The sequence below is a fragment of the Phyllobates terribilis genome, unplaced genomic scaffold (genome assembly GCF_046119375.1).
Source record: "Phyllobates terribilis strain yellow unplaced genomic scaffold, ASM4611937v1 Scaffold_4__5_contigs__length_816908805, whole genome shotgun sequence".
NCBI classification, from domain to species: domain Eukaryota; kingdom Metazoa; phylum Chordata; class Amphibia; order Anura; family Dendrobatidae; genus Phyllobates; species Phyllobates terribilis.
In genome coordinates this window covers 677485081-677507651 of record NW_027362764.1, presented here as the reverse complement: position 1 = coordinate 677507651, position 22571 = coordinate 677485081, and the positions used below count along the sequence as shown (strand labels likewise).

Sequence of the window (22571 nt, the reverse complement as noted above, 5' to 3'; positions counted from 1 at the left end):
GTTGAGCCTGAGTAATTCCAGAATTCTCTGATATTTTTAGTGGCTCTTGGACGTCCGTTCCTCCTACGTCACTCACGTCTCCTCCCACATCACCTAGTATGTCGGTTTCTCGTATGTCAGTCATGTCTCCTCCCATGTCAGGTTTCTGTATGTCCGTCTCTTGGTCAGACCCAAGGTCACCATCAGTTACAGACATGTGTTTTACTTCTTGTTAATTTTCCACATTACAGTCAGAATCAGTATCACCGTCTGACACTTCTACACTATTTTCCTGCTTAGAAATCTCTAACACAAGACTATGAAAAAAATCTACCAAATGTAGAATATTTCTCAATTTCTGTTTGTCTCTATTTACCAATTTAGAAGTTAACTGTAAATTCTGCAATTCACATTCTTTGTATAAACTGAGCCACAAAACTTCTATGTCATCTCCTACATTAACTTTGAAATTAATATTACTTTGTTTAGCAAAAGAAGAAATTATATCCATATTTTGCTTACCTTAAGATTCCTTGGCTTCTCTTTATCAGCACGTCCTGTCTTCAGTTCGTCTGATTCTTTTCCTGTGTGATTCTGTTCCTTGTTAGTACCTCTGCTTCCTGTCTTTCCTCAGTCTGTAGGTCCTTTCTGCTTCTCGTGACAAACTAGTGAATTTACTGACACGTGAACAACAGCTGTTCAGCTCGTCAGGACTCCCCCCTTGTTCACGGAAGAAATTCACTTAATTTAAAAAACAAAAAAACAGGACTGGCTGGCTCACCATTGTAAAATAATCCTCTTCCTGTATTATTTTTTTCTACTGAGGACTTCTCAAAGTATCAATATCACGATATTCTTATAAAAAAATGTATCTATTTATTCTTGGATTGTCCATTAAAAAGAATCAGATTGCAGCAGGTACATACAATAATTAGTTATAAAGTAATTGTCCATTTGTCCATAATTAGCTTAATTGTTGAGATTCACCCATCTTTCCTTGGATCCTGGCTGGTAAATCATGTCTTTGTCCAGCATGTGTCCAGGCCTACATGTCATCTGCTTCTCAGCATGAAGATTCTGTGTCTTGTGGGGTGGGCAGAGCAAGAGAGCCCCCCCTTTCTATAACATGGGCTTTTATAGCCAGTCGTATGGACACCTGTTCAACATATGGTAGTGAACCAAAAATACACACACAAATAGCGCATGTCAACTAGACACGATGGCTGAGACATAGAACTCAGAAAAATGATTATCGATTAACATTCCAAATGAATTTCCATAATTAACCATTTAACAGAGACCGCCTGGGAATGCCAGGTGCTGTAGGCTTTTGCTTTTTCCTTCCTTCCACCAGCAGGGGGCACTCTCTTCTATGCCTTTTTTCCATTCCCTTTCACAAGTGCACACATTCATTCTCTTTTCTTTTTTTTATTTGCTTTCTCTCTTGCGCTATTTCATCTCTGCAAAATACCAGCATCCTTCTGATCACCGTGGGCCTCCAGCATTGTTGCTTCTTTACTTTTAATACTAGGCTCCTTTTCACCAGAACCAGCGTCTCCCGGGTGCCTGGAGGCAACCACCGGTAACCCCAAGCAGAAGACCTTTGCAGGCAACACAACCCTCCCCCCTGAAGAGCAGCTCAAAGTCACTGGCAACCATCTCACCCTCTTCCTTCATTCACCCCTGGACGTCTCGCTCCGCCCCCAAGTTACGGGTCCAGCTTGCTCTTTCTGTCACATTACCGCGATGAAGGGTTTAGCCTGCAGGAGACCCTGCGCCGAGCCATTTTTGAAGACACCTGATGCGGCGCGTGAATCACTGCTAAACAAACCACACCTGTAGGGACGGCACAGCCTTTGCATGGACCCTTCTGAGCCCGCCCCGTCACGGCCAGATTGCTCGCCACCAAGCGATCCTGAGAAAGGCTGGCCGGGCGATGGATCGAGCAGCGTCTACTGGCATTACCACCTTGGATACGCCTGATCTCATCTGATCTCGGAAGCAAAGCAGGGCTGGGCTCAGACAGTACTTGAATGGGAGACCTCCTGGGAACCCCGGGTGCTGTAGACCATTTTGATGACGTTTTGCCCTACTGCCCAGCTCGGCTAGCATGGAACGGCGCCTTGCCAGACACCGACCTTAAGTAACTTAAATGATGGAAGCCCCAAGGCCTCTGAGCCAGTTGGCAGCTAAGTACGCTACCCCGCCGCCTTCACGCAGGCCTGACACCGAGCTCCTTGCCACGGCTAGGAGTGCTTATTGACTCCGCAGCACGCCGTGTGGAAATGATGGCGTTAAAAGCACCCGGGGCCGTGAAGGGGCCAGGCTTTCAGCAGGTGCCCAGGGAAGGTTTTGGATGCCGGCCGCCTAGCAAGGGCCAGCAGAAGTGACATGTATCTCTGCAAAGAAGCTTGTGTAACCAAGCCAGACGGCTGCCAAAGAGCTAACCTCAGTGCAAGGAAGGCAAGGAAGGTGCGGAAGGAATTGGGGGGGGGGTGGGGTGATTCCTGATAGGGCCCTGAAATCAAAAAACAGGCAGGAGAGTCTGATGCATGGTGACGGAGAGGTTGTAGGGGCAGATAGGGGGTGTTGTCACGTGCGAGCACGTGTGTATGCTGGCTTGTGTGTGAGAGTGCGCTTCCTAGGTGTGGTGCGCTGCAGACAGTCAAAGGGATGTTCCCTTTCATTAAAAGTTAATCCCTGGCTGCAGCCTATTAGAAAGCAACTAACTGCGCTCTTCTCACCCTGAACATGCCCAATCTCATCTGATCTTGAAAACTAAGCAGGGTTGGGCCTGGTTAGTACTTGGATGGGAGACCACCTGGGAATACCAGGTGCTGTAGGCTTTTGCTTTTTCCTTCCTTCCACCAGCAGGGGGCACTCTCTTCTATGCCTTTTTTCCATTCCCTGTCACAAGTGCACACTTTCATTCTCTTTTCTTTTTTTCATTTGCTTTCTCTCTTGCGCTATTTCATCTCTGCAAAATACCAGCATCCTTCTGATCACCGTGGGCCTCCAGCATTGTTGCTTCTTAACTTTTAATGCTAGGCTCCTTTTCACCAGGACCAGCGTCTCCCGCGTTGCTGGAGGCAACCACCGGTAACCCCAAGCAGAAGACCTTTGCAGGCAACACAGCTAGGAGTGCTTATTGACTCCGCAGCTCGCCGTGAGGAAATGATGGCGTTAAAAGCACCCGGGGCCGTGAAGGGGCCAGGCTTTCAGCAGGTGCCCAGGGAAGGTTTTGGATGCCGGCCGCCTAGCGAGGGCCAGCAGAAGTAACATGTTTCTTTGCAAAGAAGCTTTTGTAACCAAGCCAGACGGCTGACAAAGAGCTAACCTTAGTGCAAGGAAGGTGTGGAAGGAATTGGGGAGGGGAGGGGGTGATTCCTGCTAGGGCCCTGAAATCATAAAACAGGCAGGAGAGTCTGACGCATGGTGACGGAGAGGTTGTAGGGGCAGATAGGGGGTGTTGTCATGTGCGAGCACGTGTGCATGCTGGCTTTTGTGTAAGAGTGCTCTTCCTAGGTGTGGTGCGCTGCAGACAGTCAAAGGGATTGTTCACTTTCATTAAAAGTTAATCCCTGGCTGCAGGCTATTAGAAAGCAACTAACCGCGCTCTACTCAACCTACCCGGGTCTACCGGTGTGTCTCGCCTCTGCTCCCGGCCTGTGGCATTGGCCGTGAAGCTGACGTTCCGTCTACAGCGCTGCAGCCGATCAGTGAGCTCAGCGGCTCTGAGTGGGGCGTTGTGTCTACAACACCTTTTAAGGAAGCCAGCAAAAAAATTGAAGAGAAGGGAAAGCACAAAAGGACCTGGTCTTGCTGAGCACTGGAAAGGGCAGCCGGCAGCCAGACGTCAAAGTAGAAAAGCAGCAAGTGAGAGGCTTGTCTCTGCCTACGGCCACACCACCCTGAACATGCCTGCTCTCATCTGATCTTGGAAGCTAAGCAGGGTTGGGACTGGTTAGTACTTGGATGGGAGACTGTAAAATAAAACTCTTCCTGTATTATTTTTTTCTACTGAGGACTTCTCAAAGTATCAATATCACGATATTCTTATAAAAAAATGTATCTATTTATTCTTGGATTGTCCATTAAAAAGAATCAGATTGCAGCAGGTACATACAATAATTAGTTATAAAGTAATTGTCCATTTGTCCATAATAAGCTTAATTGTTGAGATTCACCCATTTTTCCTTGGATCCTGGCTGGTAAATCATGTCTTTGTCCAGCATGTGTCCAGGCCTACATGTCATCTGCTTCTCAGCATGAAGATTCTGTGTCTTGTGGGGTGAGCAGAGCAAGAGAGCCCCCTCTTTCTGTACCATGTTCTTTTATAGCCAGTCATATGGACACCTGTTCTACATATGGTAGTGAACCAAAAATACACACACAAATAGCGCATGTCAACTAGACACGATGGCTGAGGCATAGAACTCAGAAAAATGATTATCGATTAACATTCCAAATGAATTTCCATAATTAACCATTTAACATTTCCCCCTTTTTGAGAATAAAAGGACTTTAACTGAAAATTCTCAAAAGAAGATACATTCATCAATCATTTTTTCTTTCCTTCTTCCTTGGCAATATCATTAAATTTCCATAATAATAATAATAGTAATAATAGTATCAATATCGGATTATTGTTATATAATGATGTGAATTCATGTTATGGTAAGCCGTGACTAATATTCATTTAATATGTATAATTATACTTCCCTATATCTAAATTGAAGCAATCGCGGGTTCAATCGTCATCATCTGATGTCATGGGGTCGTCGTCTCGTCTTCTTCTTGGTTCTTTTATAACACAGTCTTTAGATGAAAACTCCTTTGAAATAAATTACAGCATGTAGATATTGTACAGTCCATAATTGTGCTCATTATTGTTCAGTCCATAAACTGTACTCTTTATTAGAAAGATCATGTGTGTCAGTTGATAAGAAAACAAAGTCCATGGATGAAATGTAGCTTTAACATCTGTGCAGTGTCACCTGGACTTACGTTGGATCGTCTTTGGAATCTTCCGTGTGTCCGCACTGGTCTCGTGTCACTTTTGGAACAGATGTGACGTCTTTGGTCAGTAAAGCAAGGGTTAACTTGACACTTTCCTGCTGTAACGGGTCTGGGAGGCGGAACCTCTGAGCTACTATACAAGGGGGCGGTCCTTGTAAGGGAGCGGGTGGCGACCAGGCAGGCAGTCACAGCAGGTGACCAGGACAGTCTCTAGAAGAACGGGCAGGAGGTCACGGCAAGTGACCGGGGCAGTCTCTGGATGAACGGGCAGATGGTCACGGCAAGTGACCGGGGCAGTCTCTGGGTGAACGGGCAGATGGTCACGGCAAGTGACCGGGGCAGTCTCAGGGTGAACGGGCAGATGGTCACGGCAAGTGACCGGGGCAGTCTCTGGGTAAAGGGTTGGTACAACCTGTGGTGGCTGATGGTAGACGTGAGCTCCCAGGTGAGCAGGCGAGAGTCTCTGGATAAACGGGTGGTCACAGCATGTGACGGCGGAGCCTCCAGGAAGACCAACAGACAGGCGGCAGATGAGCGCTTCCAGGTGAGCGGGCAGGAGTCACTGGACAGGCAGGTGGTCACAGCACGTGACGGCAGAGCCTCCAGGTAGACTAGCAGGCAGGTAGCAGATGTGCGCTCCCAGGTGAGCGGGCAAGCTGGTCCATAGACAGACTGACAAGAGTTGGAAGGCAGACCGTCGGACCTCAGGCAAGCAGGCAGGTAGTTGATGTGCGCTCCCAGGTGAGCGGGCAAGCTGGTCCTTAGACAGACTGACAGGAGTAGTAAGGCAGACCGTCGGACCTCAGGCTAGCAGGCAGGTAGCAGAATGTCAGGCAGGAATAAGACAGCAAGCTGGCAGGAATCTGGCAGGTATCTGGCAGGTAACTGGCAACGGGACCTGAGGGCTGAAGCAGAGTAGTGAACAGTGCAACAACATTGCTCGGGCACCTCCATTTTGGAGGAGGTGCCTTATATATGGTGAAGTCCTCCGGCCATTGGCCGGGGACTCCTTAGGACGGCGCGCGCGGCCCCTTTAAGAGGGAGGGACCGCGCGCGCGCCCTAAGCACAGTGGCTGGGAAGGAGCGCGCGCTGCCAGCAGAGCGGGAGGAGAACGCCGGGCTCGGAGCAGAGAGATGAGGGGAACAGCATCCCTGCCTAGCAGAGGGCAGGGACACCAACGCTACAGTACCCCCCCTTTAGGCCCCCCCTTTTTTAGGCCAGACAGAAATTTAGCAAGGATGAGAGGGGCATGGATGTTCTCCCAGGGCTCCCACGTTCTCTCTTCAGGACCAAACCCCTTCCAATCTACTAGAAAAAAGGTCTTCCCTCTTACCCTTTTGGTGGCCAGAATGTTCTCTACCTCAAATTCGTTTTCAGCGGAAACCGGAGCAGGAGGCGTGCCTGTAGACTTGGAAAAAGAGTTAAGTACCACAGGTTTGAGGAGAGATACATGGAAGGAGTTAGGGATCCGCAAGTTGGCCGGGAGTTTCAATTTATAGGCCACCGGGTTGATCTGACTGATGATTTCCAGAGGACCGATGAACCGAGGCCCTAACTTATAGGAAGGAATCTTGAGCCGGACATACTTGGACGAGAGCCAGACCTTATCCCCTGGACGGAATTGAGGAAGATCCAGACGTTTTTTGTCAGCATGTCTTTTCATACGCTCAGATGACAGAAGGAGTGCGGACCGGGTACTCTCCCATGTGGAGGAAAATTTGTTAACAAAAGATTCCGCAGCCGGATTGTCCACCGAGGTGGACACGGGAAACGGGATCCGAGGATGCTGACCGAAGACGACAAAAAACGGGGATTTGGAGGAAGATTCGCTCTCGTGATTGTTGTACGAGAATTCGGCCCATGGCAGGAGATCCACCCAGTCAGAATGGTGGGCATTAACGAAGTGCCGGAGGTAACTGTTCAGGATCTGATTGATCCGCTCCACTTGACCATTAGACTGTGGGTGGTAAGCGGAGGAGAAGTCCAGGGTGACGTCTAGCAATTTACAAGTGGCTCTCCAGAAACGAGAAGTGAACTGTACCCCACGATCCGACACGATGTGACGGGGCAGGCCATGAAGACGGAAGATGTGGCGGATAAAGTCTTTAGCCAGCTCGGGTGCAGACGGGAGGCCTGGCAGGGGAATGAAGTGAGCCATCTTGGAAAAGCGGTCAGCGACCACCCAAATGACCGTACAACCGGCAGAGACGGGAAGATCAGTTATGAAGTCCATCGCTATATGCTGCCAGGGGGCAGCAGGTACTGGCAGAGGAAGAAGGCGACCGGCTGGCAGGTGTCTCGGAACTTTGTTGCGGGCACAGGACACATAGGCAGAAACAAAGTCTATTACATCCTTGCGCAGGTTAGGCCACCAGTAGTGCCAGGAAATAAGCTGGAGGGTCTTTTTTCTGACCGGCGTGGCCAGCTAGTTTAGACGAATGACCCCAGTGTAGGATCTTCTCCCGATCAGGTACCGATACGAACGTCTTACCGGGAGGGAGACGATTTAGACTCACGGGAGCCACCTGCATTACTCTGGCGGGATCGATGATATGTTTAGGTTCTTCCTCGAGATCAGATACCAGAAAGGATCGGGACAAGGCGTCTGCTTTGATGTTCTTGTCAGCCGGGCGAAAATGTAGAACAAAATCAAAGCGAGCAAAAAACAAGGACCACCGGGCTTGGCGCGGATTAAGCCTCTGGGCATGCTGGAGATAAGCCAAGTTCTTGTGGTCAGTGTAAATTATTACCGGATGAAGAGCCACCTCGAGTAGGTAACGCCACTCCTCCAATGCCAGCTTGATGGCCAATAACTCTCGGTCTCCTATGGAATAATTGCGCTCAGAAGAGGAGAAGAGTTTGGAGAAGAAGCCGCAAGTTACCATCCTCCCGGAAGAAGATTTTTGAGTAAGTACAGCTCCGGCTCCAGAGGAGGAGGCGTCAACCTCCAGAAAGAACTGCTTGTTGCCGTCCGGACGATGCAGCACCGGGGCAGAAGAGAAGGCCTGTTTTAAGGAAAGAAAGGCCTCCTCTGCTTCGGGCGGCCACTCTTTGGGATTAGTACCCTTATGGGTGAGCGCAAAAATTGGGGCAGTCCGGGAAGAGAAGTGCGGTATGAAGAGGCGGTAGTAGTTGGCGAAGCCCAGGAACCGCTGAATGGCCTTCAACCCCTCCGGTCGGGGCCATTTCTCGATGGCAGACAGTTTCTCTGGATCCATTCGTAGGCCGGTCTGAGAAATAATGTAGCCCAAAAAAGGAAGCGAGGTCTGCTCAAAGAGGCACTTCTCATATTTAGCGAAGAGGTGGTTCTGCCTGAGCCTGAGCAGGACCTGACGAACGTCCCTCCGGTGAGTCTGGAGATCCGGAGAGAAGTCCAAGATGTCGTCCAGGTACACCACAACGCAGGAGTAGAGAAGGTCCCGGAAGATGTCATTGACCAACTATTGAAAGACGGCAGGAGCGTTACAGAGACCAAAGGGCATTACCAGATATTCATAGTGGCCGGCCCGGGTGTTGAATGCAGTCTTCCATTCATCCCCTTGACGGATACGGACCAGGTTGTACGCCCCACGGAGGTCCAGTTTGGTGAAGACTCTAGCCCCCCTCAGGCGATCAAATAATTCTGGAATGAGCGGAAGGGGGTACTTATTCTTCACCGTGATCTGGTTAAGGCCTCTATAGTCTATACAGGGACAGAGAGAGCCGTCCTTCTTTTTTACGAAGAAGAAGCCTGCTCCCGCCGGGGGAGGTAGATTTCCGGATGAATCCCCTGGCCAAATTCTCCTCAATATATTCGGACATCGACCGGGTCTCAGCAGCGGACAATGGGTAAATACGCCCACGGGGAGGAGTAGTACCGGGTAACAGGTCGATAGGACAGTCGTATGGTCTATGAGGGGGTAATGTCTCTGCCTCCTTTTTATTAAAGACATCAGCAAATGACCATTAGGGAATCGGAAGTCCAGGTAGATTAGTTGGGGTAGGAGAAGGACGGACGGGATGAACAGGAACCAAACAAGTCTTATGACAGTCCTGTCCCCAGCGAAGGACTTCTCCGGTCTGCCAGTCAAGCACGGGTGCATGTCTCTGGAGCCAAGGTAGACCTAGTAAGAGGGCGTGAGAGAGTCCAGGCAGAACATGAAAAGAGATGCTCTCAGAATGCAGCATTCCCACCTGCAGAGTTACGGATTCGGTGATGAGTTGGATGGGACGTGGTAAGAGGCCCCCATCCACAGCAGCGACAGATAATGGTACAGCCAGAGGTTTGGTGGGAATGCGGTATTTTTCTACCAGGGACTGTGAGATAAGATTCCCGGCAGCTCCAGAGGCAAGTTGGGCTAGTTTGAAATAACGATTCTCCCCGCAGATAATAGAGACTGACAGTAGCAGAGATGGAGAGGATTTATTCTTGTCTAGGTTGACCTCTCTGAGCGAACCTAGACACAGGCGTTTCCCGACCTCTCCAGGCAGGTACGGATCCGGTGCTCCTTACTGCCACAGTAGAAGCAGCTCCCTTCGGCACGGCGTAAGTCCTGACGGGTTTTGACCATCTTCGTCTGGTCGACCTGCATAGGCTCAGGAGAGTGTACCTGGGGAGAGACGGATTTCTGAAAAGTAGGAGCTAGACGTGGAAACCTCCTCTCACGGGTGACCTCTTTGGCACGCTCCTGGAACCGTAGGTCAATCCGGGTGGCAAGAGTTATTAGGTCATCGAGAGTGGTAGGAATGTCCCGACCGGCAAGTTCATCTTTAATACGGCCGGACAGACCCTCCCAGAAGACGGATACCAGAGCGTCGTTATCCCAGGCCAGCTCCGAGGCAAGGGTACGGAACCGTATGGCATATTGGCCCACGGTGAGACTTCCCTGACGGAGGCGTAGCAGAGATGATGCGGATGAGGTCTTCCGTCCGGGTTCGTCGAAGACTTTCCGGAAAGCCATGAGAAAGGCAGGCAAGTCGGACACCAGGGGGTCTCCTCTCTCCCATAGAGGATTTAGCCAGGCCAGGGCCTCCCCGGTGAGATGGGACATGATGAAGGCAATTTTGGCCTGGTCGGAGTTAAACTGGTGGGACAGGAGTTCAAAGTGCAGGGTGCACTGATTTATGAAGCCCCGAGCCTGGGCGGAGTCGCCTCCGAAGCGAGGAGGTGCAGAAAGCCGGGGTCCGGGGTAGGATACCATGGTATTGGTGGGCAGCGGAGCTGCCGGGTTGCGAGTCATGGCAATGGCGGTGGTTGCTGGTGGAGCAGTCAGAGTGTCCAGGCGAGAATTGACATTCCGCAGGTGACCCAGGATGGACTCCTGTTGGGACCTCTGACGGGACAGTTCATGACAGAGGTCCGAGAGCGAGGGAGCTTGGGTGCCACCGGGTTCCATGGCCCGAGCAAACTGTAACGGGTCTGGGAGGCGGAACCTCTGAGCTAGTATACAAGGGGGCGGTCCTTGTAAGGGAGCGGGTGGCGACCAGGCAGGCAGTCACAGCAGGTGACCGGGACAGTCTCTAGAAGAACGGGCAGGAGGTCACGGCAAGTGACCGGGGCAGTCTCTGGATGAACGGGCAGATGGTCACGGCAAGTGACCGGGGCAGTCTCTGGGTGAACGGGCAGATGGTCACGGCAAGTGACCGGGGCAGTCTCAGGGTGAACGGGCAGATGGTCACGGCAAGTGACCGGGGCAGTCTCTGGGTAAAGGGTTGGTACAACCTGTGGTGGCTGATGGTAGACGTGAGCTCCCAGGTGAGCAGGCGAGAGTCTCTGGATAAACGGGTGGTCACAGCATGTGACGGCGGAGCCTCCAGGAAGACCAACAGACAGGCGGCAGATGAGCGCTCCCAGGTGAGCGGGCAGGAGTCACTGGACAGGCAGGTGGTCACAGCACGTGACGGCAGAGCCTCCAGGTAGACTAGCAGGCAGGTAGCAGATGTGCGCTCCCAGGTGAGCGGGCAAGCTGGTCCATAGACAGACTGACAAGAGTTGGAAGGCAGACCGTCGGACCTCAGGCAAGCAGGCAGGTAGTTGATGTGCGCTCCCAGGTGAGCGGGCAAGCTGGTCCTTAGACAGACTGACAGGAGTAGTAAGGCAGACCGTCGGACCTCAGGCTAGCAGGCAGGTAGCAGAATGTCAGGCAGGAATAAGACAGCAAGCTGGCAGGAATCTGGCAGGTATCTGGCAGGTAACTGGCAATGGGACCTGAGGGCTGAAGCAGAGTAGTGAACAGTGCAACAACATTGCTCGGGCACCTCCGTTTTGGAGGAGGTGCCTTATATATGGTGAAGTCCTCCGGCCATTGGCCGGGGACTCCTTAGGACGGCGCGCGCGGCCCCTTTAAGAGGGAGGGAGCGCGCGCGCGCCCTAAGCACAGTGGCCAGGAAGGAGCGCGCGCTGCCAGCAGAGCGGGAGGAGGACGCCGGGCTCGGAGCAGAGAGGTGAGGGGAACAGCGTCCCTGCCTAGCAGAGGGCAGGGACGCCGACGCTACACCTGCTTTATATAGCACCATAACCAGTACTCAGTCCTTTATATACAGGACACATATGCCAGGTATTACCTGTTCACCAGCTTTCATTGAAGCGTTGCAGGTGATAAGAAACCACTGGAACGTGATGAAACTTGAACACAACACAGTACATATAGGATCATCGTCTTCTGTCGTCCTGGTGATCAGTGGTGTGAATTGTATTGTATGTAATGGACACAGTCTATTATAACACTCAGCATTCACACCTGTTACCTTCTGAGACGTCAGGATATCAGTTACTTCTTCTTGTAACTTTTGAGAATCTCTTTGATTTATAAAAATTAAGAGTCTTTATTAAGATAGAATTCATAATTGCGATGTCTTGATTGAAGTCTTCATTCCCTAATCTGATACCAAATCTGGCAGTTTTTCCTAACCTATAATATCACAGCGTACCATAGCAATCAGTAATATCCATCTAATTATTATCAAAATATTAAAATAAATTATGTTTGGAATAATAAACAATAATAGATAATAATTCATTATCAATCAAGTTCTCCACATGATAGAACATTTTTATGTCATAGGTGTAATTACCTTTTCCAACCCATAGGTGTCAGTGTATTTTGAAAAAACAAGTTTTTATATCTTTATTAAACCAATAATATCAAAGAATGTATACTCCTGAACCAAAATAAATAAATATATGAAAGTATGAATGAATGAATGAATGAATGAATAAATGAATGAATGAATTGTTGTGTTTACTCAGAAAATGTAAACATTTTTTTCCTTAGCAATATATATTTAATGAAGCAATACTCTTGTATTAGACATTACTTTATTAAATAGTAATGTGTTTTCTCAATTGAGATATTGAACTCAAAAAAAATCAAATGAGAATTAAAAAATGAAAAAATAGAAAAATAAGAAGTATAAAGTAAGAATAAAATTTTAAAAATGAAAAATAAAATTAAGAGTAAAAATAAGAATAAAAATAAAAATAAGGCCTTTAAATTTTAATAACAAATGCAGAGTAATTATATTCTCCATAAAAAATACCCTTATATCTCCATTATTTGGATGATTTCATATTTGTCATAACCTTGTACCACCAAAAAGTATTAAATTATGCAACTTTGCATGTAATACCCTTCTTAATTATACCATAGTACCTTATTATTATTTCTTCTTTATTAAAATGTGTGGAAAATAATTATTGATCAAAAGTGATTATGTAATCAGGATCAAAAACACATTTTCCCCCTTAATACCAAAAATATTATTTTATAAAATTTATGTATATATCAGAACCAAATTAAAAATAATTATTCTTCTAGAAATATTGTGCATAAATTTCATATCGATGAGTAGCATAGATATGACTAAAGAGATGTGTGTACATATTTAGGTAACCATTAAAAATAATATTATAGTTATTCAAGAATATTATCATGTGGAAAATTAATCTAAATATAAATTTGCTTTGTAAACCATTTTGATGTGTGGTTGCCCTTATCCACTATTAGTTAAATCAAGAAATAATAATTATTAAAGAAATATAGAAATATATATATGTAGATAATACCTAATTATGTATTATAATTTCCTCAGAATTAAATATATTTTTGTGCCTTCACATAAAGAAACATTTTTTTTTTTCAAACATACAAACATACAAGGCCTCTGTCACATCAATCACACTTAGCAGCTGCTGATTTACTCATCTGTCACCTTCACTCTGACATTCACAGATCTGTTCAACTCAAACATTCCACATATGAAGTTTTAAATATATATATATATATTTAACCCCAAATTGTTGTATCCCAATTTATTAATGCGCATTGCCATATCAATTGAATATCTTTATATTTCTTTGACTATTCCCCAAGTACATATTATATAATATGAGAGTAAGTCACTGGAATTTCAGACACTTGAAAAAACTCTTGTCTTAGATTCTTTTTTCACTGGCTGCCCGGTCTTAAGTTACATCAGTTGAAAATAGAATGAATGGGATCCTATACTATTAGCTCAAAGTTCAAAGGCCGCAGCTGTCACACGTCATGCTGTAAAGCTACTTTAATTTGCACGAACACTTCATGCACAGAAAATATTAGCAACACAAAAGAATTAATAAGTATTACATATATATTATAGTTCAACTAGATATATTGTTATTATTTTAAAATGTTATACAAATAAAATCATGCATTTTTTTCACTTCCTGTGTGAATAAAGAAATAAATCCATTTTAGAGTTCTTTGATCAAATCCTGCTTTGGAATGAAAACTCTAAGGAAATATAAGAAAATAAAATTAAATATCAAATTCATACAGAAACAGAATTATTTAAATATCTTATACATATATTGGTTGGTTCTAATGTAATTCAAAATATTGCTACTTAAATTTATATATATGAAGTTCTAATTTATTAATTAATATATATATATATATTTTATAAACGTATATATAAATACAATTATACGCAATCTCTACTTAGACAAGTGTATATATATATATATATATATATATATATGAACTATTAGAAACTATGTAACTACAATTTTACTGTATAAGATTATAAATAAATATTAAGACATTGTATTACATTTTGATACAACATTATAATTACAGTTTTTCCTTAGCCACTCCCTAAACCAAATCTTCTGTCTCTCTCAAATATCTCCAGGAACGCCCTATTTAGGAAAGACATTTTTCTATCCTTCAAAACCTCAGAGAACTGCCTGTTCTTCTGTCCACATTCCATGACATCACTGTGAGTTGGTCGTCTCACCTGTCTCTGTCCATCAGTTTCAGCCATTTTCCTTTTTAGAGAATCACAGTTCTGACTGAGAATTAACTCATTCTGTGGAGAGATGGATCTTTGCACTGGCTGATATGGCTTATAACATATATGAAATCTTCTGTGTATTTGATAGAGTTCACTATGGGGATGACTCAGTCTAGGAGAGTTTGATATTGGCTTTTGGTAAGATTTTACCTTTCCTGGTTTTATAAATTTAGCTTGATTTATTTTCTTTTCACGATTCTCATGTTTTCTAACAAAATCCAGCATCTGCGCACATTCAAATAATGAATTTTTTTGTGATGCCATAACTTGGGAAACTGAATTTAGGAATTTGAATTTTTGTACAAAAGTTGTTATCATATGTTGTACTTTTCCATTTTTGATGAGAGCTTTGTACAACCGTTCAAATATGGACATGAATGTATATGTACATTCCTTCCTACCAATCCTTAGTTTCTGCAGATCTTCTATGTTGGGAAAATCCTTTGTGACACAATAAATCAAATATCTTAATCTGTGTGAATCATTTTCCCATCCATTAGGATAGTCATTTTCACAGGGCATTAAATGTAAACGTCTGGACAATGTCACAGGAATCCATATTTTAAATAATTGATTCCTCTCCTCATTGGATAAATCAAACTTATCAGAGAAGCTCTCAAATGTCTCTGAATTTCTACAGGCATGGATTTTGACATCATATTTTGGCATGATTTTGTATAATTTCAGCAAATTTTTCCTCATTTTAATTTGGAGTTGAGCCTGGGTAATTCCAGAATTCTCTGATATTTTTAGTGGCTCTTGTACGTCCATTCCTCCTACGTCACTCACGTCTCCTCCCACATCACCTAGTATATCGGTTTCTCGTATGTCAGTCATGTCTCCTCCCATGTCAGGTTTCTGTATGTCCGTCTCTTGGTCAGACCCAAGGTCACCTTCAGTTACAGACACGTGTCTTACTTCTTGTTCATTTTCCACATTACAGTCAGAATCAGTATCACCGTCTGACACTTCTACACTATTTTCCTGCTTAGAAATCTCTAACACAAGACTATGAAAAAAATCTACCAAATGTAGAATATTTCTCAATTTCAGTTTGTCTCTATTTACCAATTTAGAAGTTAACTGTAAATTCTGCAATTCACATTCTTTGTATAAACTGAGCCACAAAACTTCTATGTCATCTCCTATATTAACTTTGAAATTAATATTACTTTGTTTAGCAAAAGAAGAAATTATATCCATATTTTGCTTACCTTAAGATTCCTTGGCTTCTCTTTATCAGCACGTCCTGTCTTCAGTTCATCTGATTCTTTTCCTGTGTGATTCTGTTCCTTGTTAGTACCTCTGCTTCCTGTCTTTCCTCAGTCTGTAGGTCCTTTCTGCTTCTCGTGACAAACTAGTGAATTTAGTGACACGTGAACAACAGCTGTTCAGCTCGTCAGGACTCCCCCCTTGTTCACGGAAGAAATTCACTTACTTAATTTAAAAAACAAAAAAACAGGACTGGCTGGCTCACCATTGTAAAATAATACTCTTCCTGTATTATTTTTTTCTACTGAGGACTTCTCAAAGTATCAATATCACGATATTCTTATAAAAAAATGTATCTATTTATTCTTGGATTGTCCATTAAAAAGAATCAGATTGCAGCAGGTACATACAATAATTAGTTATAAAGTAATTGTCCATTTGTCCATAATTAGCTTAATTGTTGAGATTCACCCATCTTTCCTTGGATCCTGGCTGGTAAATCATGTCTTTGTCCAGCATGTGTCCAGGCCTACGTGTCATCTGCTTCTCAGCATGAAGATTCTGTGTCTTGTGGGGTGGGCAGAGCAAGAGAGCCCGCCCTTTCTGTACCATGGGCTTTTATAGCCAGTCGTATGGACACCTGTTCTACATATGGTAGTGAACCAAAAATACACACACAAATAGCGCATGTCAACTAGACACGATGGCTGAGGCATAGAACTCAGAAAAATGATTATCGATTAACATTCCAAATGAATTTCCATAATTAACCATTTAACAGAGACCGCCTGGGAATGCCAGGTGCTGTAGGCTTTTGCTTTTTCCTTCCTTCCACCAGCAGGGGGCACTCTCTTCTATGCCTTTTTTCCATTCCCTTTCACAAGTGCACACATTCATTCTCTTTTCTTTTTTTCATTTGCTTTCTCTCTTGCGCTTTTTCATCTCTGCAAAATACCAGCATCCTTCTGATCACCGTGGGCCTCCAGCATTGTTGCTTCTTTACTTTTAATACTAGGCTCCTTTTCACCAGGACCAGCGTCTCCCGCGTGGCTGGAGGCAACCACCGGTAACTCCAAGCAGAAGACCTTTGCAGGCAACACGACCCTCCCCCCTGAAGAGCAGCTCAAAGTCACTGGCAACCATCACACCCTCTTCCTTCATTCACCCCCGGACGTCTCGCTCCGTCCCCAAGTTATGCGTCCAGCTTGCTCTTTCTGTCACATTACCGCGATGAAGGGTTTAGCCTGCAGGAGACCCTGCGCCGAGACATTTTTGAAGACACCTGATGCGGCGGGTGAATCACTGCTAAACAAACCACACCTGTAGGGATGGCACAGCCTTTGCATGGACCATTCAGAGCCCGCCCCGTCACGGCCAGATTGCTCGCCACCAAGCGATCCGGAGAAAGGCTGGCCGGGCGATGGATCAGACAGCGTGTACTGGCCATACCACCTTGGATGCACCCGATCTCGTCTGATCTCGGAAGCAAAGCAGGGCTGGGCTTTGACAGTACTTGGATGGGAGACCTCCTGGGAACACCGGGTGCTGTAGACTATTTTGATGACGTTTTGCCCTACTGCCCAGCTCGGCTAGCATGGAACGGCGCCTTGCCGGACACCGACCTTAAGTACCTTAGATGATGGAAGCCCCAAGGCCTCTGAGCCAGTTGGCAGCTAAGTACGCTACCCCGCCGCCTTCACGCAGGCCTGACACCGAGCTCTTTGACATGGCTAGGAGTGCTTATTGACTCAGCAGCTCGCCGTGTGGAAATGATGGCGTTAAAAGCACCCGGGGCCGTGAAGGGGCCAGGCTTTCAGCAGGTGCCCAGGGAAGGTTTTGGATGCCGGCCGCCTAGCGAGGGCCAGCAGAAGTAACATGTTTCTCTGCAAAGAAGCTTGTGTAACCAAGCCAGATGGCTGACAAAGAGCTAACCTCAGTGCAAGGAAGGCAAGGAAGGTGCGGAAGGAATTGGGGAGGGGGGGGTGATTCCTGCTAGGGCCCTGAAATCATAAAACAGGCAGGAGAGTCTGACGCATGGTGACGGAGAGGTTGTAGGGGCAGATAGGGGGTGTTGTCACGTGCAAGCACGTGTGCATGCTGGCTTGTGTGTGAGAGTGCGCTTCCTAGGTGTGGCGCGCTGCAGACAGTCAAAGGAATTGTTCCCTTTCATTAAAAGTTAATCCCCGGCTGCAGGCTATTAGAAAGCAACTAACCGCGCTCTACTCACCCTACCCGGGTCTACAGGTGAGTCTCGCCTCTGCTACCGGCCTGTGGCATTGGCCGTGAAGCTGACGTTCCGTCGACAGCGCTGCAGCCGATCAGAGAGCTCAGCGGCTCTGAGTGGGGCATTGTGTCTACAAGACCTTTTAAGGAAGCCAGCAAAAAAATTGAAGAGAAGGGAAAGCACAAAAGGACCTGGTCTTGCTGAACACTGGAAAGGGCATCCGGCAACTAGACTTCAAAGTAGAAAAGCAGCAAGTGAGAGGCTTGTCTCTGCCTATGGCCACACCACCCTAAACATGCCTGATCTTGTCTGATCTCGTAAGCTAAGCAGGGTTGGGTCTGGTTAGTACTTGGATGGGAGACTGCCTGGGAATACCAGGTGCTATAAGCTTTTGCTTTTTCCTTCCTTCCACCAGCAGGGGGCACTCTCTTCTATGCCTTTTTTCCATTCCCTTTCACAAGTGCACACATTCATTCTCTTTTCTTTTTTTCATTTGCTTTTTCTCTTGCGCTATTTCATCTCTGCAAAATACCAGCATCCTTCTGATCACCGTGGGCCTCCAGCATTGTTGCTTATTTACTTTTAATACTAGGCTCCTTTTCACCAGGACCAGCGTCTCCAGGGTGGCTGGAGGCAACCACCGGTAACCCCAAGCAGAAGACCGTTGCAGGCAACATGACCCTCCCCCCTGAAGAGCAGCTCAAAGTCACTGGCAACCATTTCACCCTCTTCCTTCATTCACCCCTGGACGTATCGCTCCGCCCCCAAGTTTCAGGTCCAACTTGCTCTTTCTGTCACATTACCGCGATGAAGGGTTTAGCCTGCAGGAGACCCTGCGCCGAGCCATTTTTGAAGACACCTGATGCGGCGGGTGAATCACTGCTAAACAAACCACACCTGTAGGGACGGCACAGCCTTTGCATGGACCCTTCGGAGCCCGCCCCGTCACGGCCAGATTGCTCGCCACAAAGCGATCCTGAGAAAGGCTGGCCGGGCGATGGATCGAGCAACGTCCACTGGCCATACCACCTTGTATACGCCTGATTTTGTCTGATCTCGGAAGCAAAGCAGGGCAGGGCTCGGACAGTACTTGGATGGGATACCTCCTGGGAACACCGGGTGCTGTAGACCATTTTGATGACGTTTTGCCCTACTGCCCAGCTCGGCTAGCATGGAAGGGCGCCTTGCCGGACACCGACCTTAAGTAACTTAGATGATGGAAGCCCCAAGGCCTCTGAGCTAGTTGGCAGCTAAGTACGCTAGCCCGCCGTCTTCACGCAGGCCTGACACCGAACTCCTTGTCACAGCTAGGAGTGCTTATTGACTCCGCAGCTCGCCGTGTGGAAATGAAGGCGTTACAAGCACCCGGGGCCGTGAAGGGGCCAGGCTTTCAGCAAGTGCCCAGGGAAGGTTTTGGATGCCGGCCGCCTAGCGAGGGCCAGCAGAAGTAACATGTTTCTCTGCAAAGAAGCTTGTGTAACCAAGCCAGACGGCTGACAAAGAGCTAACCTCAGTGCAAGGAAGGCAAGGAAGGTGCAGAAGGAATTGGGGAGGGGGGGGTTGATTCCTGCTAGGGCCCTGAAATCATAAAACAGGCAGGAGAGTCTGATGCATGGTGATGGTGAGGTTGTAGAGGCAGATAGGGGGTGTTGTCACGTGCGAGCACGTGTGCATGCTGGCTTGTGTGTGAGAGTGCGCTTCCTAGGTGTGGCGCGCTGCAGACAGTCAAAGGGATTGTTCCCTTTCATTAAAAGTTAATCCCAGGCTGCAGCCTATTAGAAAGCAACTAACCGCGCTCTACTCACCCTACCCGGGTCTACCGGTGAGTCTCGCCTCTGCTCCCGGCTTGTGGCATTGGCCGTGAAGCTGACGTTCCGTCGACAGCGCTGCAGCCGATCAGTGAGCTCAGCGGCTCTGAGTGGGGCATTGTGTCTACAAGACCTTTTAAGGAAGCCAGCAAAAAAATTGAAGAGAAGGGAAAGCACAAAAGGACCTGGTCTTGCTGAGCACTGGAAAGGGCAGCCGGCAGCCAGACGTCAAAATAGAAAAGCAGCAAGTGAGAGGCTTGTTACTACCTACGGCCACACCACCCTGAACACGCCCTATCTCGTCTGATCTTGGAAGCTAAGCAGTGTCAGGCCTGGTTAGTACTTGGATGGGAGACCACCTGGGACTACCAGGAGCTGTAGGCTTTTGCTTTTTCTTTCCTTCCACCAGCAGGGGGCACTCTCTTCTGTGCCTTTTTTCTATTCCCTTTCACAAGTGCACACATTCATTCTCTTTTCTTTTTTTCATTTGCTTTCTCTCTTGCGCTATTTCATCTCTGCAAAATACCACCATCCTTCTGATCACCGTGGGCCTCCAGCATTGTTGCTTCTTTACTTTTAATACTAGGCTCCTTTTCACCAGGACCAGCGTCTCCCACGTGGCTGGAGGCAACCACCGGTAACCCCAAGCAGAAGACATTTGCAGGCAACACGACCCTCCCCACTGAAGAGCAGCTCAAAGTCACTGGCATCCATCTCACCCTCTTCCTTCATTCACCCCTGGACGTCTCGCTCCGCCCCCAAGTTACGGGTCCAGCTTGCTCTTTCTGTCACATTACCGCGATGAAGGGTTTAGCCTGCAGGAGACCCTGAACCGAGACATTTTTGAAGACACCTGATGTGGCGGGTGAATCACTGCTAAACAAACCACACCTGTAGGGACGGCACAGCCTTTGCATGGATCCTTCGGAGCCTGCCCCGTCACGGCCAGATTGCTCGCCACCAAGCGATCCTGAGAAAGGCTGGCCGGGCGATGGATCGAGCAGCGTCTACTGGTCCTAACACTTTGGATACACATGATCTCGTCTGATCTCAAAAGCAAAGCAGGGCTGGGCTCGGACAGTACTTGGATGGGAGACCTCCTGGGAACACCGGGTTCTGTAGACCATTTTGATGACGTTTTGCCCTACTGCCCAGCTCGGCTAGCATGGAACGGCGCCTTGCCGGACACCGACCTTAAGTAACTTAGATGATGGAAGCCCCAAGGCCTCTGAGCCAGTTGGCAGCTAAGTACGCTACCCCGCCGCCTTCACGCAGGCCTGACACCGAGCTCCTTGCCACGGCTAGGAGTGCTTATTGACTCCGCATCTCGCCGTGTGGAAATGATGGCGTTAAAAGCACCCGGGGCCGTGAAGGGGCCAGGCTTTCAGCAGGTGCCCAGGGAAGGTTTTGGATTCCGGCCGCCTAGCGAGGGCCAGCAGAAGTAACATGTTTCTCTGCAAAGAAGCTTGTGTAACCAAGCCAGACGGCTGACAAAGAGCTAACCTCAGTGCAAGGAAGAAATTGGGGAGGGGGGGGTGATTCCTGCTAGGGCCCTGAAATCATAAAACAGGCAGGAGAGTCTGACGCATGGTGACGGAGAGGTTGTAGGGGCAGATAGGGGGTGTTGTCACGTGCGAGCACGTGTGCATGCTGGCTTGTGTGTGAGAGTGCGCTTCCTAGGTGTGGCGCGCTGCAGACAGTCAAAGGGATTGTTCCCTTTCATTAAAAGTTAATCCCTGGCTGCAGGCTATTAGAAAGCAACTAACCGCGCTCTACTCACCCTACCCGGGTCTACCGGTGAGTCTCGCCTCTGCTCCCAGCCTGTGGCATTGGCCGTGAACTGACGTTCCGTCGACAGCGCTGCAGCCGATCAGTGAGCTCAGCGGCTCTGAGTGGGGCGTTGTGTCTACAAGACCTTTTAAGGAAGCCAGTAAAAAAATTGAAGAGAAGGGAAAGCACAAAAGGACCTGGTCTTGCTGAGCACTGGAAAGGGCAGCCGGCAGCCAGACTTCAAAGTAGAAAAGCAGCAAGTGAGAGGCTTGTCTCTGCCTACGGCCACACCACCCTGAACACGCCTCATCTCGTCTGATCTTGGAAGCTAAGCAGGATTGGGACTGGTTAGTACTTGGATGGGAGACTGTAAAATAATACTCTTCCTGTATTATTTTTTTCTACTGAGGACTTCTCAAAGTATTAATATCACGACATTCTTATAAAAAAATGTATCTATTTATTCTTGGATTGTCCATTAAAAAGAATCAGATTGCAGCAGGTACATACAATAATTAGTGATAAAGTAATTGTCCATTTGTCCATAATTAGCTTAATTGTTGAGATTCACCCATCTTTCCTTGGATCCTGGCTGGTAAATCATGTCTTTGTCCAGCATGTGTCCAGGCCTACATGTCATCTGCTTCTCAGCATGAAGATTCTGTGTCTTGTGGGGTGGGCAGAGCAAGAGAGCCCGCCCTTTCTGTACCATGGGCTTTTATAGCCAGTCGTATGGACACCTGTTCTACATATGGTAGTGAAACAAAAATACACACACAAGTAGCGCATGTCAACTAGACACGATGGCTGAGGCATAGAACTCAGAAAAATGATTATCGATTAACATTCCAAATGAATTTCCATAATTAACCATTTAACAGAGACGGCTTGGGAATGCCAGGTGCTGTAGGCTTTTGCTTTTTCCTTCCTTCCACCAGCAGGGGGCACTCTCTTTTATGCCTTTTTTCCATTCCCTTTCACAAGTGCACACATTCATTCTCTTTTCTTTTTTTCATTTGCTTTCTCTCTTGCGCTATTTCATCTCTGCAAAATACCAGCATCCTTCTGATCACCGTGGGCCTCCAGCATTGTTGCTTCTTTACTTTTAATACTAGGCTCCTTTTCACCAGGACCAGCGTCTCCCGTGTGGCTGGAGGCAACCACCCGTAACCCCAAGCAGAAGACCTTTGCAGGCAACACGACCCTCCCCCCTGAAGAGCAGCTCAAAGTCACTGGCAACCAT

At 47.3% G+C, this 22571-nt stretch overlaps 7 pseudogenes; all 7 read left to right on the top strand.

Moving 5' to 3' along the window:
• The first annotated feature begins 1929 nt into the window (after positions 1 to 1929).
• On the top strand, positions 1930 to 2049 carry LOC141268817 (5S ribosomal RNA; annotated as a pseudogene).
• Positions 2050 to 2706: 657 nt separating this feature from the next.
• LOC141268559 (5S ribosomal RNA) lies at positions 2707 to 2825 on the top strand (annotated as a pseudogene).
• A 14135-nt stretch (positions 2826 to 16960) lies between these two features.
• On the top strand, positions 16961 to 17080 carry LOC141267798 (5S ribosomal RNA; annotated as a pseudogene).
• Positions 17081 to 18021: 941 nt separating this feature from the next.
• Positions 18022 to 18140, top strand: LOC141269121 (5S ribosomal RNA; annotated as a pseudogene).
• A 621-nt stretch (positions 18141 to 18761) lies between these two features.
• LOC141269474 (5S ribosomal RNA) lies at positions 18762 to 18881 on the top strand (annotated as a pseudogene).
• Positions 18882 to 19823: 942 nt separating this feature from the next.
• On the top strand, positions 19824 to 19942 carry LOC141268727 (5S ribosomal RNA; annotated as a pseudogene).
• Positions 19943 to 20563: 621 nt separating this feature from the next.
• On the top strand, positions 20564 to 20683 carry LOC141269654 (5S ribosomal RNA; annotated as a pseudogene).
• The last annotated feature ends 1888 nt before the right edge of the window (positions 20684 to 22571 follow it).